Below are 6,142 nucleotides of genomic sequence, written 5' to 3'. Positions count from 1 at the left end.
TAATATTTCACTAATTCACATACGCACAAACAAATACGACCTGGACACACGCTCTCTCTCTCTCTCTCTCTCTCTCTCTCTCTCTCTCTCTCTCTCTCTTACATTGATAAGTTTATATTTATAATATATTTCAATGTAAACAAAATAAACGTCACGGTAGGCTTATAAATATCATCATAAAAATATCATTTGGTAATGGAAAAACATGACAATTATTCTAATCACGAAGATAATACACTTTTATATCAAATATTAATTTGAATCTTGAATCTATCCATGGATTTGGGAGTAGATGAACCTTAAGTTCTACTAGAATTGTTCACTCAAAAAAACAAAAACAAAATAAAAAAGATTAAAAAAAACTATTTCCATGGAGAATTGATCTGTAGATTTAATGAAATTCAAAAATTTGGTTTATCACAAAGAATGATAGAGAAAGTTAATTTTATTCACTAAACTAAATAAAGTTAGTATACTCATCAATGAATAATTAAAATTGACATTCATATTAATTTCTGGAACCAATTACTCTGAATGCTCCGTAAATTAAACAGCTCTGTACTTGCATCTGATGTTACAAATCAAAATTATTATGCATCATGTATTTCACCAAACTAATTACCATTCATTACATAGAAACATCGAAATCAGTTCAGATCTATTCTACTAGGAAAAATATATCTCTGAACGTGGGAATAGAGAATTCATAATATAACAGTTACATATGCTACCTATTCAATTAATGGTAATGATAATGATAAAGATGATGATAATGATGATGATAATGATAATGATGATGATGAAGAAGAAAATGACTTACCTTACGTGTATATATGTATATCCAAGGGGTTAATAATGATTCACAATAATAGTTACCCATACTACCTGCTCAATAAAAAGAATTATAATGATGATTAAAATAAAAGAAGAAAAAGAAGAAGTAACTACTGACACCATAATAATAATAATAATAATAATAATAATAATAATAATAATAATAATAATAATAATAATAGTATTAACAATAATAATAATAATAATAATAATAATAATAATAATAATAATAATAATAATAATAATAATAATAAAAATATGAATAATTATGATAATATGCAACACACATTTCACCTTTTTATCTGAAATTAATATCAATAAAAACAAGCCTTATTGATAGTCATAAACAACCAAACAATTTTTCTCGAAAGGATAAAATCAACAGTTTCAAATTCATCTTCAACGCAAGCGCGAGGCAGATGTTGAAATTCTGTTCATAAAGATTAATGTCTTCCTAAAATTCCAGCCCCCACCCAAGCCTCCAAAGGGAGAGGGGTTAATTTAACCAGAGGCTGCTCCCCTAGAAATTTGTTAATCGGTGGGCTTCTGAGACTACTATCGATATTTGAGGAATAAAACTTCCTCTTTTATGTTCCATTGGAATTCGTGGAGATCCCGAGGAATCTTTGAAGCCGATTTGGGGATCCGATGCCTGAATATAAAGTGGTTATGGTGATAATTTTTTTACTAGTGTACGCAACACGTCAAAAACGACTACTAAATATTGAAATAGAAATGCACACACATACACACACACACCCACACCCTTCTCGCCAGGGTATGAATACACCTTCTCCCCCTACATGAGAGGGCGTCATTATTCAAAACTCATGATGTGGAATATAAATTATCCTGTTTAGAATTGGCTTCATTTTCAACTGGCGTAAACTTCTACCCCCGTAGATAAGAGCTGTCAATCATTTATTTCAGTATGAACAAATGTAGTGGTTTCCTTCGTAATCAGTCCATTTCTGTATCATATCTACTTTTCCACATATTTATTATTATTATTATTATCATTATCATTATCATCGTTATCATTATCTGAGGATCCCTTAAGCCCGAGGGCCCCAACAGGGAAAATGACCCAGTGAGGAAAGGAAATAAGAAAATGAATGAACTAAAAGACAAGTAATAAACGTTCAAATAAGATATTCGAAAAACAGTTACAGCATTAAAACATTTTTCATATATAAACTATAAAGACCTTGATCTATATTGATGCATTATTCTCAAAAACGTCTAAATGGTTAACGTTGGCTTCGTCTATATTTCCGTTTCATGAAATTGACATACGGTTTGATGGTATCCTGACGTTACATGTCACTGAAGTTGAGCCTTTGATGAAATATCAAAGGCATTTCTTAAAAAGGGAGTCTGTGAATGCACATCTAAAAGAACAACATAGTTAAAGATAACCTTTTAGAAGAGCGCTTTGTAATTCGCAGGTAAAAGTAAGTAAGGTAATGGAATGCTATATAATCAAGATACCATTAGTGATGATGTACGAGAAATTTTGGATTAGTCTAAAAGTTTGAAAGTCGCTCATGATAGATTGATTATTATTATTATTATTATTATTATTATTATGACTAGCTAATGTAAAACTCTAGTTGGAAAAGCAAGATGTTATAAGCCCAAGGGCTCCAACAGGTAAAAATAGCCCAGTGAGGAATGGAAAGAAGGAAATAAATAAACGATATAAGAAGTAATGAACAATCAAAATTAAACATTTTAAAAACAGTAACAACATTAAAACAGTTATTTCATGTAAAAACTATAAAAAGACTTATGTTAGCCTGTTCAACATAAAAAACATTTGCTGCAAATATGAACATTTGAAGTTGTACTGATTTAACTACCCGAATAGGAAAATCATTCCACCACTCTAAATATAACCCGAAGATCATTCCACCACCCTAAACAGAACCCTAAATAAACACTAGAAATACAGAATACTAAAACGGTCACATATGAATAAATTGAAGACGTTAAGGAAAACTTACAACGATATATATGACACGAAAATTAGGGGAGCTACTCTTTTTGAGGACCACCTTCGCCTCAGTTCGCATCTCTTTGATTAGTGTAAATCATTCGAAGGGGGGGAAGTTTTTTTTCTAGTTCTCTCCTTATGTAAATGAATTTAGTAGAAGTTATTGAAATGAGAAGGAAAGGGAACGAGAGGTAATGCATTCAGACAATTTAATTGCATATCTTCGGAATATTTCTGAGCTGGCGGAGGCAACAGCATTTTGAGTTGCCATTTAGCTTAAATTGCATCTTTATTCATGCACACATCGTGTTAAGTAGAAATGAAAGGGGATATTACCTTTAGATAATGTTAAGAAAGAATTATCAAATAATAAAGAAAACAGACAAAAAGTACTTTTCGAAAAAAAAATGAAAAAAAAAATGTAAAAACAATTGAGAGAGAGAGAGAGAGAGAGAGAGAGAGAGAGAGAGAGAGAGAGAGAGAGAGAGAGAGAGAGAGAGAGAGAGAGAATGACATCTTACAAGAAAATAAGGATAATAAATGGAAGAGAGAGAGAGAGAGAGAGAGAGGAGAGAGAGAGAGAGAGAGAGAGGAGAGAGAGAGAGAGAGAGAGACTAACATCTTACAAGATGAAAGGACAGGTTGATAAATGGAAGAGAGAGAGAGAGAGAGAGAGAGAGAGAGAGAGAGAGAGAGAGAGACTAACATCTTACAAGATGAAAGGACAGGTTAATAAATGGAAGAGAGAGAGAGAGAGAGAGAGAGAGAGAGAGAGAGAGAGAGAGAGAGAGAGAGAGAGAGAAAGAATAACATCTTACGAGAAGAAAGAAAGAGACAGTAAATGGACGACGAGTTAGCGAGATAAAAGTTCTTAATCAAGGGTGATAGGCTAATATCTCTACCGGATCAGGAAATTGTCTGAGACAAAGGGTATCTCTTATCAAATTATCATCTCATTTATCTGGAGGAAAATGAGTTTTCGCGTAGAACGCACCCCCCCCACCCTAACTTTCCGTTGAACGTCTTCCTTTTTTTTCTAACTGGCCATTTTTCTTGTTAGATAAATGTGTATTATTTTATCAATCATAGTAATTCAGTACATCTTGTTTCATGATTGATAATTACCTCACTTTGATAATAAAGAGCAATTGTCTATATATATATATATATATATATATATATATATATATATATATATATATATATATATATATATATATATATATATATACCACGGCACTTCCCCCAATTTGGGGGGTCGCCGACATCAGACAAATGAAACAGAAAAGAGGACATCTCCTCTCTACGTTCCTCCCAGCCTGGCAAGGGACTCAACAGAGTTCAGCTGGTACTGCTAGGGGTGCCACAGCCCTGCCTCCCACATTATCCACCACAGATGAAGCTTCATAATGCTGAATCCTTTACTGCTGCTACCTCCGCGGTCTTCCAAGGCACCGGAGGAAGCAGCAGAGCCTACCGGAACTGCGTCACAATCGCTCGCCTCTAGCACGCTCTCTTGCCTCTCTCACATCTATCCTCATATCACCCAGAGCTTCCTTCACTCCATCCATCCACCCAAACCTTGGCCTTCCTCTTGTACTTCTCCCATCAACTCTTGCATTCATCACCACCTTTAGCAGACAGCCATTTTCCATTCTCTCAACATGGCCAAACCACCTCAACACATTCATATCCAATCTAGCTGCTAACTCATTTCTTACACCCGTTCCCTACCCTCACTGCTTCGTTCCTAACCCTATCTACTCGAGATACACCAGCCATACTCCTTAGACACTTCATCTCAAACACATTCAATTTCTGTCTCTCCATCACTTTCATTCCCCACAACTCCGATCCATACATCACAGTTGGTACAATCACTTTCTCATACAGAACCCTCTTTACATTCATACCCAACCCTTTATTTTTTACTACTCCCTTAACTGCCCCCAACACTTTGCATCCTTCATTCACTCTCTGACGTACATCTGCTTCCACTCCACCATTTGCTGCAACAACAGACTCCAAGTACTTAAACTGATCCACCTCCTCAAGTAACTCTCCATTCAACATGACATTCAACCTTGCACTATGCTCCCTTCTCGTACATATAATAGCCTTACTCTTAGCCACGTTAACTCTCAACTTCCTTCTCTCACACACCCTTCCAAATTCTGTCACTAATCGGCCAAGCTTCTCTTCTGCATCTGCAACCAGTACAGTATCATCCGCAAACAGCAACTGATTTACCTCCCATTCATGGTCATTCTCGTCTACCAGTTTCAATCCTCGTCCAAGCACTTTAGCATTCACCTCTCTCCCAACTCCATCAACATACAAGTTAAACAACCACGGTGACATCACACATCACTGTCTCAGCCCCACTCTCACCGGAAACCAATCGCTCACTTCATTTCCTATCCTAACACATGCTTTACTACCTTTGTAAAAACTTTTATTTCCTTACAATAACCTTCCACCAACTCCATATAACTTCATCACATTCCACATTGCTTCCCTACCAACGCTATCGTACGCTTTCTCCAGATCCATAAACGCAACATACACCTCCATACCTTTTGCTAAATATTTCTCGCATATCTGCTTAACTGTAAAAATCTGATTCATACAACCCCTACCTCTTCTAAAACCACCCTGTACTTCTAAGATTGCATTCTCTGTTTTATCCTTAATCCTATTAATCAGTACTCTACCATACACTTTTCCCACCACACTCAACAAACTAATACCCCTGGAATTACAACACTCATGTACATCTCCCTTACCCTTATATAATGGTACAATACACACACAAGCCCACTCTACTGGTACCATTGACAACACAAAACACTTATTAAACAATCTCACCAACCATTCAAGTACAGTCACACCCCCTTCCTTCAACATCTCAGCTCTCACACCATCCATACCAGATGCTTTTCCTACTCTCGTTTCATCTAGTGCTCTCCTCACTTCCTCTCAAGTAATTTTTCTCTCATTCTCATCTCCCATCACCGGCACCTCAGTACCTGCAACAGCAATTATATCTGCCTCCCTATTATCCTCAGCATTCAGTAAACTTTCAAAATATTCTGCCCACCTTTTGCTTGCCTCCTCTCCTCTTAACAGCCTTCCATTTCCATCTTTCAATGTCTCTTCAATTCTTGAACCAGCCTTCCTTACTCTCTTCACTTCTTTAATAAACTTCTCCTTATTCTCTTCATATGAATGACCCAATCCCTGACCCCACCTTAGGTCAGCTGCCCTCTTTGCCTCGCTTACCTTGCGCTTTACTTCCACATTTTTTTCTCT

Source organism: Palaemon carinicauda, chromosome 22, assembly GCF_036898095.1.
Source record: "Palaemon carinicauda isolate YSFRI2023 chromosome 22, ASM3689809v2, whole genome shotgun sequence".
Lineage (NCBI taxonomy): Eukaryota > Metazoa > Arthropoda > Malacostraca > Decapoda > Palaemonidae > Palaemon > Palaemon carinicauda.
Note: the sequence above shows the minus strand (reverse complement) of the source record.